The sequence below is a fragment of the Triticum aestivum genome, chromosome 7D (assembly GCF_018294505.1).
Source record: "Triticum aestivum cultivar Chinese Spring chromosome 7D, IWGSC CS RefSeq v2.1, whole genome shotgun sequence".
NCBI lineage: Eukaryota > Viridiplantae > Streptophyta > Magnoliopsida > Poales > Poaceae > Triticum > Triticum aestivum.
This window is the reverse complement of record NC_057814.1, coordinates 134,193,645-134,209,212: the sequence shown is the minus strand read 5'-3', so window position 1 is coordinate 134,209,212 and position 15,568 is coordinate 134,193,645.

The following is a 15,568-nucleotide window of genomic DNA, read 5'->3' as shown; positions in this document are numbered from 1 at the left end:
GACTTCTTCCCAGCAACTGGTTTACCGGGCGCGGCAACTCCCTTGCCGTCCTTCTTGAAGTTCTTCTTACCCTTGCCCTTCTTGAACTTGGTGGTTTTATTCACTATCAACACTTGATGTTCTTTTCTGATCTCCCCTTCCGCTGATTTCAGCATTGAATATACCTCGGGAATGGTCTTCTCCATCCCCTGCATATTGTAGTTCATCACAAAGCTCTTGTAGCTTGGTGGAAGCGACTGGAGGATTCTGTCAATGACCGCGTCATCCGGGAGATTAACTCCCAGCTGAGACAAGCGGTTGTGCAACCCAGACATTCTGAGTATGTGCTCACTAACAGAACTGTTCTCCTCCATTTTACAGCTAAAGAACTTGTCAGAGACATCATATCTCTCGACCCGGGCATGAGCTTGAAAAACCAGTTTCAGCTCCTCGAACATCTCATATGCTCCATGTTTCTCAAAACGCTTTTGGAGACCCGGTTCTAAGCTGTAAAGCATGCCGCACTGAACGAGGGAGTAATCATCAGCACGTGATTGCCAAGCGTTCATAACGTCTTGGTTCTGTGGGATTGGTGCATCACCTAGCGGTGCTTCTAAGACATAATCTTTCTTGGCTACTATGAGGATGAGCCTCAGGTTCCGGACCCAGTCTGTATAGTTGCTACCATCATCTTTCAGCTTGGTTTTCTCTAGGAACGCGTTGAAATTGAGGACAACGTTGGCCATTTGATCTACAATACATAGTGTAAAGATTTTAGACTAAGTTCATGATAATTAAGTTCATATAATCAAATTATTTAATGAACTCCCACTCAGATAGACATCCCTGTAGTCATCTAAGTGAAACATGATCCGAGTTTAACTAGGCCGTGTCCGATCATCACGTGAGACGGACTAGTCAAGATCGGTGAACATCTCCATGTTGATCGTATCTTCTATACGACTCATGCTCGACCTTTCGGTCCTCCGTGTTCCGAGGCCATGTCTGTACATGCTAGGCTCGTCAAGTCAACCTAAGTGTATTGCGTGTGTTCCGAGGCCATGTCTGTACATGCTAGGCTCGTCAACACCCGTTGTATTCGAACGTTAGAATCTATCACACCCGATCATCACGTGGTGCTTCGAAACAACGAACCTTCGCAACGGTGCACAGTTAGGGTGAACACTTTCTTGAAATTATTATAAGGGATCATCTTACTTACTACCGTCGTTCTAAGCAAATAAGATGCAAAAACATGATAAACATCACATGCAATCAAATAGTGACATGATATGGCCAATATCATTATGCTCCTTTGATCTCCATCTTCGGGGCACCATGATCATCTTTGTCACCGGCATGACACCATGATCTCCATCATTGTGTCTTCATGAAGTCGTCACGCCAACGATTACTTCTACTTCTATGGCTAACGCGTTTAGCAACGAAGTAAAGTAATTTACATGGCGTTATTCAATGACACGCAGGTCATACAAAATAATAAAGACAACTCCTATGGCTCCTGCCGGTTGTCATACTCATCGACATGTAGGTCGTGATTCCTATTACAAAAATATGATCAATCTCATACATCACATATATCATTCATCACATCTTCTGGCCATATCACATCACATAGCACTTGCTGCAAAAACAAGTTAGACGTCCTCTAATTTTTGTTGCAAGTTTTTACGTGGTTTGTAGGTTTCTAGCAAGAACGTTTCTTACCTACGTATGACCACAACGTGATTTGCCAATTTCTATTTACCCTTCATAAGGACCCTTTTCATCGAATCCGTTCCGACTAAAGTAGGAGAGACAGACACCCGCTAGCCACCTTATGCAACTTGTGCATGTCAGTCGGTGGAACCTGTCTCACGTAAGAGTACGTGTAAGGTCGGTCCGGGCCGCTTCATCCTACAATGCCGCCGAAACAAGAAAAAGACTAGTAGCGGCAAGAAGAATTGGCAAACTCAACGCCCACAACTGCTTTGTGTTCTACTCGTGCATAGTAACTACGCATAGGCCTGGCTCATGATGCCACTGTTGGGAATCGTAGCATAATTTTAAAATTTTCCTACGCTCACCAAGATGCATCTATGGAGTATACTAGCAACAAGGGGAAAGGAGTGCATCTACATACCCTTATAGATCGCGAGCGGAAGCGTTCCAATGAACGTGGATGACGGAGTCGTACTCGCCGTGATCCAAATCACCGATGACCGAGTGCCGAACGGACGGCACCTCCGCGTTCAACACACATACGGTGCAGCGACGTCTCCTCCTTCTTGATCCAGCAAGGGGGAAGGAGAGGTTGATGGAGATCCAACAGCACGACGGCGTGGTGGTGGATGTAGCGGGTCTCCGGCAGGGCTTCGCCGAGCTTCTGCGAGAGAGGGAGAGGTGTTGCAGGGGAGGAGGGAGGCGCCCAAGGCTGTAGCTTGCTGCCCTCCCTCCCCCCCCCCCCATTTATATAGGCCCCCTTGGGAGGGGGGGCGGCCAAAACCCATCTAGGGTTGGGGGGGCGGCGGCCAAGGGGTGGAAAGGGGTGCCTTGCCCCCCAAGGCAAGGGGGAAGCTCCCCCCCCCCTAGGGTTCCCAACCCTAGGCGCATGGGGGGAGGCCCAAGGGGGGCGCCCCAGCCCACTAAGGGCTGGTTCCCTTCCACTTTCAGCCCACGGGGCCCTCCGGGATAGGTGGCTCCACCCGGTGGACCCCCGGGACCCTTCCGGTGGTCCCGGTACAATACCGGTAACCCCCGAAACTTTCCCGGTGGCCGAAACTTGACTTCCTATATATAATTCTTCACCTCCGGACCATTCCGGAACCTCTCGTGACGTCCGGGATCTCATTCAGGACTCCGAACAACTTTCGGGTTTCCGCATACATATATCTCTACAACCCTAGCGTCACCGGACCTTAAGTGTGTAGACCCTACGGGTTCGGGAGACATGCAGACATGACCGAGACGCCTCTCCGGTCAATAACCAACAGCGGGATCTGGATACCCATGTTGGCTCCCACATGTTCCACGATGATCTCATCGGATGAACCACGGTGTCGAGGATTCAATCAATCCGTATGCATTTCCCTTTGTCAATCGGTATGTTACTTGCCCGAGATTCGATCGTCGGTATCCCAATACCTTGTTCAATCTCGTTAGCGGCAAGTCTCTTTACTCGTACCGCAATGCATGATCCCGTGACTAACGCCTTAGTCACATTGAGCTCATTATGATGATGCATTACCGAGTGGGCCCAGAGATACCTCTCCGTCACACGGAGTGACAAATCCCAGTCTCGATCCGTGCCAACCCAACAGACACTTTCGGAGATACCCGTAGTGCACCTTTATAGTCACCCAGTTACGTTGTGATGTTTGGCACACCCAAAGCACTCCTACGGTATCCAGGAGTTGCACGATCTCATGGTTTAAGGGAAAGATACTTGACATTGGAAAAGCTCTAGCAAACGAAACTACACGATCTTTTATGCTATGCTTAGGATTGGGTCTTGTCCATCACATCATTCTCCTAATGATGTGATCCCGTTATCAATGACATCCAATGTACATAGTCAGGAAACCATGACTATCTGTTGATCAACGAGCTAGTCAACTAGAGGCTTACTAGGGACACATTGTAGTCTATGTATTCACACATGTATTACGATTTCCGGACAATACAATTATAGCATGAACAATAGACAATTATCATGAACAAAGAAATATAATAATAACCATTTATTATTGCCTCTAGGGCATATTTCCAACATGACTATCACCTCATCAAGTTCCACTCTCCTCCCACTCAATTCTTTCGAGAGAAACTCCTTCTCAAGAAAGGACCCGTTCTTGGCAACGAAGATCTTGCCTTCGGATCTGAGGTAGAAGGTATACCCAATAGTTTCCTTAGGGTATCCTATGAAGACGCATTTTTCCGATTTGGGTTCGAGCTTTTCAGGTTGAAGTTTCTTGACATAAGCATCGCATCCCCAAACTTTTAGAAACGACAGCTTAGGTTTCTTCCCAAACCATAATTCATACGGTGTCGTCTCAACGGATTTCGACGGAGCCCTATTTAAAGTGAATGCGGCAGTCTCTAAAGCATAACCCCAAAATGAGAGCGGTAAATCGGTAAGAGACATCATAGATCGCACCATATCCAATAGAGTGCGATTACGACGTTCGGACACACCATTTCTCTGAGGTGTTCCAGGCGGCGTGAGTTGTGAAACTATTCCATATTTCCTTAAGTGTGCACCAAACTCGTGACTTAAATATTCTCCACCACGATCTGATCGTAGGAATTTTATTCTCCTGTCACGTTGATTCTCAACCTCACTCTGAAATTCTTTGAACTTTTCAAAGGTTTCAGACTTGTGTTTCATCAGGTAGACATATCCATATCTACTTAAATCATCAGTGAGAGTGAGAACATAACGATATCCTCCGCGAGCCTCAACACTCATTGGACCACACACATCGGTATGTATGATTTTCAATAAGTTGGTTGCTCGCTCCATTGTTCCGGAGAACGGAGTCTTGGTCATCTTACCCATGAGGCATGGTTCGCACGTGTCAAATGATTCGTAATCAAGAGACTCCAAAAGTCCATCTGCATGGAGCTTCTTCATGCGCTTGACACCAATGTGACCAAGGCGGCAGTGCCACAAGTATGTGGGACTATCGTTATCAACTTTACATCTTTTGGTATTCACACTATGAACATGTGTAACATCACGTTCGAGATTCATCAAAAATATACCATTGACCAGCGGGGCATGACCATAAAACATATCTCTCAAATAAATAGAACAACCATTATTCTCGGATTTAAATGAGTAGCCATCTCGAATTAAACGAGATCCAGACACAATGTTCATGCTCCAAGCTGGCACTAAATAACAATTATTGAGGTTTAAAACTAATCCCGTGGGTAGATGCAGAGGTAGCGTGCCGACGGCGATCACATCGATCTTGGAACCATTCCCGACGCGCATCGTCACCTCGTCCTTTGCCAGTCTCCGTTTATTCCGTAGTTCCTGCTTTGAGTTACAAATATGAGCAACCGCACCGGTATCAAATACCCAGGAGCTACTACGAGTACTGGTAAGGTACACATCAATTACTTGTATATCACATATACCTTGGGTGTTGCCGGCCTTCTTCTTGTCCGCTAAATATTTGGGGCAGTTCCGCTTCCAGTGACCACTTCCCTTGCAATAAAAGCACTCAGTCCCGGGCTTGGGTCCATTCTTTGACTTCTTCCCAGCAACTGGTTTACCGGGCACGGCAACTCCCTTGCCGTCCTTCTTGAAGTTCTTCTTACCCTTGCCCTTCTTGAACTTGGTGGTTTTATTCACCATCAACACTTGATGTTCTTTTCTGATCTCCCCTTCCGCTGATTTCAGCATTGAATATACCTCGGGAATGGTCTTCTCCATCCCCTGCATATTGTAGTTCATCACAAAGCTCTTGTAGCTTGGTGGAACCGACTGGAGGATTCTGTCAATGACCGCGTCACCCGGGAGATTAACTCCCAGCTGAGACAAGCGGTTGTGCAACCCAGACATTCTGAGTATGTGCTCACTAACAGAACTGTTCTCCTCCATTTTACAGCTAAAGAACTTGTCAGAGACATCATATCTCTCGACCCGGGCATGAGCTTGAAAAACCAGTTTCAGCTCCTCGAACATCTCATATGCTCCATGTTTCTCAAAACGCTTTTGGAGACCCGGTTCTAAGCTGTAAAGCACGCCGCACTGAACGAGGGAGTAATCATCAGCACGTGATTGCCAAGCGTTCATAACGTCTTGGTTCTGTGGGATTGGTGCATCACCTAGCGGTGCTTCTAAGACATAATCTTTCTTGGCTACTATGAGGATGAGCCTCAGGTTCCGGACCCAGTCTGTATAGTTGCTACCATCATCTTTCAGCTTGGTTTTCTCTAGGAACGCGTTGAAATTGAGGACAACGTTGGCCATTTGATCTACAATACATAGTGTAAAGATTTTAGACTAAGTTCATGATAATTAAGTTCATATAATCAAATTATTTAATGAACTCCTACTCAGATAGACATCCCTGTAGTCATCTAAGTGAAACATGATCCGAGTTTAACTAGGCCGTGTCCGATCATCACGTGAGACGGACTAGTCAAGATCGGTGAACATCTCCATGTTGATCGTATCTTCTATACGACTCATGCTCGACCTTTCGGTCCTCCGTGTTCCGAGGCCATGTCTGTACATGCTAGGCTCGTCAAGTCAACCTAAGTGTATTGCGTGTGTTCCAAGGCCATGTCTGTACATGCTAGGCTCGTCAACACCCGTTGTATTCGAACGTTAGAATCTATCACACCCGATCATCACGTGGTGCTTCGAAACAACGAACCTTCGCAACGGTGCACAGTTAGGGTGAACACTTTCTTAAAATTATTATAAGGGATCATCTTACTTACTACCGTCGTTCTAAGCAAATAAGATGTAAAACATGATAAACATCACATGCAATCAAATAGTGACATGATATGGCCAATATCATCATGCTCCTTTGATCTCCATCTTCGGGGCACCATGATCATCTTCGTCACCGGCATGACACCATGATCTCCATCATCATGATCTCCATCATTGTGTCTCCATGAAGTCGTCACGCCAACGATTACTTCTACTTCTATGGCTAACGCGTTTAGCAACCAAGTAAAGTAATTTACATGGCGTTATTCAATGACACGCAGGTCATACAAAATAATAAAGACAACTCCTATGGCTCCTGCCGGTTGTCATACTCATCGACATGTAGGTCGTGATTCCTATTACAAGAATATGATCAATCTCATACATCACATATATCATTCATCACATCTTCTGGCCATATCACATCACATAGCACTTGCTGCAAAAACAAGTTAGACGTCCTCTAATTGTTGTTGCAAGTTTTTACGTGGTTTGTAGGTTTCTAGCAAGAACGTTTCTTACCTACATATGACCACAACGTGATTTGCCAATTTCTATTTACCCTTCATAAGGACCCTTTTCATCGAATCCGTTCCGACTAAAGTAGGAGAGACAGACACCCGCTAGCCACCTTATGCAACTTGTGCATGTCAGTCGGTGGAACCTGTCTCACGTAAGAGTACGTGTAAGGTCGGTCCGGGCCGCTTCATCCTACAATGCCGCCAAAACAAGAAAAGACTAGTAGCGGCAAGAAGAATTGGCAAACTCGACGCCCACAACTCCTTTGTGTTCTACTCGTGCATAGTAACTACGCATAGGCCTGGCTCATGATGCCACTGTTGGGAATCGTAGCATAATTTTAAAATTTTCCTACGCTCACCAAGATGCATCTATGGAGTATACTAGCAACGAGGGGAAAGGAGTGCATCTACATACCCTTGTAGATCGCGAGCGGAAGCGTTCCAATGAACGTGGATGACGGAGTCGTACTCGCCGTGATCCAAATCACCGATGACCGAGTGCCGAACGACGGCACCTCCGCGTTCAACACACGTACGGTGTAGCGACGTCTCCTCCTTCTTGATCCAGCAAGGGGGAAGGAGAGGTTGATGGAGATCCAACAGCACGACGGCGTGGTGGTGGATGTAGCGGGTCTCCGGCAGGGCTTCGCCGAGCTTCTGCGAGAGAAAGACAGAGGTGTTGCAGGGGAGGAGGGAGGCGCCCAAGGCTGTAGCTTGCTGCCCTCCCCCCCCCCCTTTATATAGGCCCCCTTGGGAGGGGGCGGCCAAAACCCATCTAGGGTTGGGGGGGCGGCGGCCAAGGGGTGGAAAGGGGTGCCTTGCCCCCCAAGGCAAGCGGGAAGCTCCCCCCCCCTAGGGTTCCCAACCCTAGGCGCATGGGGGGAGGCCCAAGGGGGGCGCCCCAGCCCACTAAGGGCTGGTTCCCTTCCACTTTCAGCCCACGGGGCCCTCCGGGATAGGTGGCCCCACCCAGTGGACCCCCGGGACCCTTCCGGTGGTCCCGGTACAATACCGGTAACCCCCGAAACTTTCCCGGTGGCCGAAACTTGACTTCCTATATATAATTCTTCACCTCCGGACCATTCCGGAACCTCTCGTGACGTCCGGGATCTCATTCAGGACTCCGAACAACTTTCGGGTTTCCGCATACATATATCTCTACAACCCTAGCGTCACCGGACCTTAAGTGTGTAGACCCTACGGGTTCGGGAGACATGCAGACATGACCGAGACGCCTCTCCGGTCAATAACCAACAGCAGGATCTGGATACCCATGTTGGCTCCCACATGTTCCACGATGATCTCATCGGATGAACCACGGTGTCGAGGATTCAATCAATCCGTATGCATTTCCCTTTGTCAATCGGTATGTTACTTGCCCGAGATTCGATCGTCGGTATCCCAATACCTTGTTCAATCTCGTTACCGGCAACTCTCTTTACTCGTACCGCAATGCATGATCCCGTGACTAACGCCTTAGTCACATTGAGCTCATTATGATGATGCATTACCGAGTGGGCCCAGAGATACCTCTCCGTCACACGGAGTGACAAATCCCAGTCTCGATCCGTGCCAACCCAACAGACACTTTCGGAGATACCCGTAGTGCACCTTTATAGTCACCCAGTTACGTTGTGACGTTTGGCACACCCAAAGCACTCCTACGGTATCCAGGAGTTGCACGATCTCATGGTTTAAGGAAAAGATACTTGACATTGGAAAATCTCTAGCAAACGAAACTACACGATCTTTTATGCTATGCTTAGGATTGGGTCTTGTCCATCACATCATTCTCCTAATGATGTGATCCCGTTATCAATGACATCCAATGTACATAGTCAAGAAACCATGACTATCTGTTGATCAAGGAGCTAGTCAACTAGAGGCTTACTAGGGACACATTGTAGTCTATGTATTCACACATGTATTACGATTTCCGGACAATACAATTATAGCATGAACAATAGACAATTATCATGAACAAAGAAATATAATAATAACCATTTATTATTGCCTCTAGGGCATATTTCCAACATGACTATCACCTCATCAAGTTCCACTCTCCTCCCACTCAATTCTTTCGAGAGAAACTCCTTCTCAAGAAAGGACCCGTTCTTGGCAACAAAGATCTTGCCTTCGGATCTGAGGTAGAAGGTATACCCAATGGTTTCCTTAGGGTATCCTATGAAGACGCATTTTTCCGATTTGGGTTCGAGTTTTTCAGGTTGAAGTTTCTTGACATAAGCATCGCATCCCCAAACTTTTAGAAACGACAGCTTAGGTTTCTTCCCAAACCATAATTCATACGGTGTCGTCTCAACGGATTTCGACGGAGCCCTATTTAAAGTGAATGCGGCAGTCTCTAAAGCATAACCCCAAAATGAGAGCGGTAAATCGGTAAGAGACATCATAGATCGCACCATATCCAATAGAGTGCGATTACGACGTTCGGACACACCATTTCTCTGAGGTGTTCCAGGCGGCGTGAGTTGTGAAACTATTCCATATTTCCTTAAGTGTGCACCAAACTCGTGACTTAAATATTCTCCACCACGATCTAATCGTAGGAATTTTATTCTCCTGTCACGTTGATTCTCAACCTCACTCTGAAATTCTTTGAACTTTTCAAAGGTTTCAGACTTGTGTTTCATCAGGTAGACATATCCATATCTACTTAAATCATCAGTGAGAGTGAGAACATAACGATATCCTCCGCGAGCCTCAGCACTCATTGGACCACACACATCGGTATGTATGATTTCCAATAAGTTGGTTGCTCGCTCCATTGTTCCGGAGAACGGAGTCTTGGTCATCTTACCCATGAGGCATGGTTCGCACATGTCAAATGATTCGTAATCAAGAGACTCCAAAAGTCCATCTGCATGGAGCTTCTTCATGCGCTTGACACCAATGTGACCAAGGCGGCAGTGCCACAAGTATGTGGGACTATCGTTATCAACTTTACATCTTTTGGTATTCACACTATGAACATGTGTAACATCACGTTTGAGATTCATCAAAAATATACCATTGACCAGCGGGGCATGACCATAAAACATATCTCTCAAATAAATAGAACAACCATTATTCTCGGATTTAAATGAGTAGCCATCTCGAATTAAACGAGATCCAGACACAATGTTCATGCTCAAAGCTGGCACTAAATAACAATTATTGAGGTTTAAAACTAATCCCGTGGGTAGATGCAGAGGTAGCGTGCCGACGGCGATCACATCGATCTTGGAACCATTCCCGACGCGCATCGTCACCTCGTCCTTTGCCAGTCTCCGTTTATTCCGTAGTTCCTGCTTTGAGTTACAAATATGAGCAACCGCACCGGTATCAAATACCCAGGAGCTACTACGAGTACTGGTAAGGTACACATCAATTACTTGTATATCACATATACCTTGGGTGTTGCCGGCCTTCTTCTTGTCCGCTAAATATTTGGGGCAGTTCCGCTTCCAGTGACCACTTCCCTTGCAATAAAAGCACTCATTCCCGGGCTTGGGTCCATTCTTTGACTTCTTCCCAGCAACTGGTTTACCGGGCGCGGCAACTCCCTTGCCGTCCTTCTTGAAGTTCTTCTTACCCTTGCCCTTCTTGAACTTGGTGGTTTTATTCACCATCAACACTTGATGTTCTTTTCTGATCTCCCCTTCCGCTGATTTCAGCATTGAATATACCTCCGGAATGGTCCTCTCCATCCCCTGCATATTGTAGTTCATCACAAAGCTCTTGTAGCTTGATGGAAGCGACTGGAGGATTCTGTCAATGACCGCGTCATCCGGGAGATTAACTCCCAGCTGAGACAAGCGGTTGTGCAACCCAGACATTCTGAGTATGTGCTCACTAACAGAACTGTTCTCCTCCATTTTACAGCTGAAGAACTTGTCAGAGACATCATATCTCTCGACCCGGGCATGAGCTTGAAAACCCAGTTTCAGCTCCTCGAACATCTCATATGCTCTATGTTTCTCAAAACGCTTTTGGAGACCCGGTTCTAAGCTGTAAAGCATGCCGCACCGAATGAGGGAGTAATCATCAGCACGTGATTGCCAAGCGTTCATAACGTCTTGGTTCTGTGGGATTGGTGCATCACCTAGCGGTGCTTCTAAGACATAATCTTTCTTGGCTACTATGAGGATGAGCCTCAGGTTCCGGACCCAGTCTGTATAGTTGCTACCATCATCTTTCAGCTTGGTTTTCTCTAGGAACGCGTTGAAATTGAGGACAACGTTGGCCATTTGATCTACAATACATAGTGTAAAGATTTTAGACTAAGTTAATGATAATTAAGTTCATATAATCAAATTATTTAATGAACTCCCACTCAGATAGACATCCCTGTAGTCATCTAAGTGAAACATGATCCGAGTTTAACTAGGCCGTGTCCGATCATCACGTGAGACGGACTAGTCAAGATCGGTGACCATCTCCATGTTGATCGTATCTTCTATACGACTCATGCTCGACCTTTCGGTCCTCCGTGTTCCGAGGCCATGTCTGTACATGCTAGGCTCGTCAAGTCAACCTAAGTGTATTGCGTGTGTTCCGAGGCCATGTCTGTACATGCTAGGCTCGTCAACACCCGTTGTATTCGAACGTTAGAATCTATCACACCCGATCATCACGTGGTGCTTCGAAACAACGAACCTTCGCAACGGTGCACAGTTAGGGTGAACACTTTCTTGAAATTATTATAAGGGATCATCTTACTTACTACCGTCGTTCTAAGCAAATAAGATGCAAAAACATGATAAACATCACATGCAATCAAATAGTGACATGATATGGCCAATATCATTATGCTCCTTTGATCTCCATCTTCGGGGCACCATGATCATCTTTGTCACCGGCATGACACCATGATCTCCATCATTGTGTCTTCATGAAGTCGTCACGCCAACGATTACTTCTACTTCTATGGCTAACGCGTTTAGCAACCAAGTAAAGTAATTTACATGGCGTTATTCAATGACACGCAGGTCATACAAAATAATAAAGACAACTCCTATGGCTCCTGCCGGTTGTCATACTCATCGACATGTAGGTCGTGATTCCTATTACAAGAATATGATCAATCTCATACGTCACATATATCATTCATCACATCTTCTGGCCATATCACATCACATAGCACTTGCTGCAAAAACAAGTTAGACGTCCTCTAATTGTTGTTGCAAGTTTTTACGTGGTTTGTAGGTTTCTAGCAAGAACGTTTCTTACCTACGTATGACCACAACGTGATTTGCCAATTTCTATTTACCCTTCATAAGGACCCTTTTCATCGAATCCGTTCCGACTAAAGTAGGAGAGACAGACACCCGCTAGCCACCTTATGCAACTTGTGCATGTCAGTCGGTGGAACCTGTCTCACGTAAGAGTACGTGTAAGGTCGGTCCGGGCCGCTTCATCCTACAATGCCGCCGAAACAAGAAAAGACTAGTAGCGGCAAGAAGAATTGGCAAACCCAACGCCCACAACTGCTTTGTGTTCTACTCGTGCATAGTAACTACGCATAGGCCTGGCTCATGATGCCACTGTTGGGAATCGTAGCATAATTTTAAAATTTTCCTACAGCACGACGGCGTGGTGGTGGATGTAGCGGGTCTCCCGCAGGGCTTCGCCGAGCTTCTGCGAGAGAGAGACAGGTGTTGCAGGGGAGGAGGGAGGCGCCCAAGGCTGTAGCTTGCTGCCCTCCCTCCCCCCCTTTATATCGGCCCCCTTGGGAGGGGGGGCGGCCAAACCCATCTAGGGTTGGGGGGGCGGCGGCCAAGGGGTGGAAAGGGGTGCCTTGCCCCCCAAGGCAAGGGGGAAGCTCCCCCCCCCTAGGGTTCCCAACCCTAGGCGCATGGGGGGAGGTCCAAGGGGGGCGCCCCAGCCCACTAAGGGCTGGTTCCCTTCCACTTTCAGCCCACGGGGCCCTCCGGGATAGGTGGCCCCACCCGGTGGACCCCCGGGACCCTTCCGGTGGTCCCGGTACAATACCGGTAACCCCCGAAACTTTCCCGGTGGCCGAAACTTGACTTCCTATATATAATTCTTCACCTCCAGACCATTCCGGAACCTCTCGTGACGTCCGGGATCTCATCCGGGACTCCGAACAACTTTCGGGTTTCCGCATACATATATCTCTACAACCCTAGCGTCACCGGACCTTAAGTGTGTAGACCCTACGGGTTCGGGAGACATGCAGACATGACCGAGACGCCTCTCCGGTCAATAACCAACAGCGGGATCTGGATACCCATGTTGGCTCCCACATGTTCCATGATAATCTCATCGGATGAACCACGGTGTCGAGGATTCAATCAATCCGTATGCAATTCCCTTTGTCAATCGGTATGTTACTTGCCCGAGATTCGATCGTCGGTATCCCAATACCTTGTTCAATCTCGTTAGCGGCAAGTCTCTTTACTCGTACCGCAATGCATGATCCCGTGACTAACGCCTTAGTCACATTGAGCTCCTTATGATGATGCATTACCGAGTGGGCCCAGAGATACCTCTCCGTCACACGGAGTGACAAATCCCAGTCTCGATCCGTGCCAACCCAACACACTTTCGGAGATACCCGTAGTGCACCTTTATAGTCACCCAGTTACGTTGTGATGTTTGGCACACCCAAAGCACTCCTACGGTATCTGGGAGTTGCACGATCTCATGGTCTAAGGAAAAGATACTTGACATTGGAAAAGCTCTAGCAAACGAAACTACACGATCTTTTATGCTATGCTTAGGATTGGGTCTTGTCCATCACATCATTCTCCTAATGATGTGATCCCGTTGTCAATGACATCCAATGTCCATAGTCAGGAAACCATGACTATCTGTTGATCAACGAGCTAGTCAACTAGAGGCTTACTAGGGACAGGTTGTGGTCTATGTATTCACACATGTATTACGATTTCCGGACAATACAATTATAGCATGAACAATAGACAATTACCATGAACAAAGAAATATAATAATAACCATTTAGTATTGCCTCTAGGGCATATTTCCAACAACCTCCCTATGCTCATGTAAATCCATATCCATCATGGGACATGTACGATACAATGGCACATTCTCTATCTTATTTAAGACCATCTCACCAATATTATGCAGCTCTGAGAAGATCAACATTTGAACAATCACATCTTAAAGACCGTTTAGATCATAAGGAATCGGTTCGGAACTCAAGGAAGAAGAAAGCGATGGCCAAGCAAGTTTACCGTGTTAAAAGAGATGGTCGTAAGACTGCTACTTCATATTTGATCTCAAATGAAAAAGAGCCAATTAAAGTGTTGACATTGGCTACTAAAGGCAATGAGATGAAGCAATCAATTGCTCAGAGTCAAAGTGCCAAATCTGAAGAAAAAAGTTGAGAGTGCACAAGCCAAAAAAGAATTGCATTGGTCACAACAAAATCACAGCCAAGGTGTCCACTCGACTTATCATCTTGAAAAAGGAAGGAATTACAAAAGCTTAGTGCACAAGAGCTGATAAAGAAGAACATGGCATGGGTTCTTAAGGGGGGCAATCAAAACAAAATGGTGCGCAAGCTTCTATTGCAACAAGTACAGCAAAAGTGAAGAATGAGAAGAATGAAAGTAGTAAACAATTCAACCGAAGGTTTCCATCACCGCATCAAAATCTTCGGTTAGCACATCATGCATATTCATCAAACATACCATTGATGCCTATGTCATGGAACTCATCCTCAGGTATGATTGGTTGCCCTCCATGGCCTTATTTTGATCCATGGTTGCAATATAATTTCTTACATCATGACAGGGTATTACAAAATCACTATACATTTGATTAGCATCAGTTTTGTTAGTGATCCAAAGGGCCGAAATACTTGATTTGTCATTTCATTTGTTTATTTCGGATATACATGCTTTGGTGGATGAAGTATACATGGACCTTATGGAGGTGGCCGATATTTATCTATCTCCCTAAGAATATATCTATGAATGGCTAGTCTGGTATTCTAACATCGTCCTTAGTGTGATTAGAGATCGAGACAAGTGCTTGCATAGTAACTTTTCAAAATGATGCCAGTGAAGATATTATGCATAGACCAATTCATCAAAATTGCAAGTGGACTTATGTTTTGATTGGGTGTGCTTTGGCTTATTAGTTTCCAGAATTTACGTAAGGCCAAATCATCGTTGATTTTATTATTGAGCATCATATTGACATCATGCATGATATTGATTTTATCTTTGTCACTCTAGCACCATGGAGCTTATATGTTGATGGTTACATTTGTAGCAATGGCCAAGGTGTTGGTGCTGTTTATATATCTCCTTATGGTGCTACTTTGTGAAGCCTCATGTCGCTTAAAAATATGGGATAAGTATATTTTTCGTCCTTAAACTCTTGCCAAAGTTTACAAATCGTCCCTCAACCCTGAAACCACTAAAAGTTAGTCCCTCAACTAATTAAACTGGATATTTTTCGTCCTTTGTAAAGCTTTGGGCGGTTTTAGTCTAACGTGGATACCCAGTTTTGAGAAATGCTGCCGATGTGGTCCGGTTTTAGTCTGGAGATCAAAACCGACAGCTAAGTAAACCGGTTGGCCCACCTGGCAGTAACCGGTCAACATGCTATGGAGCAC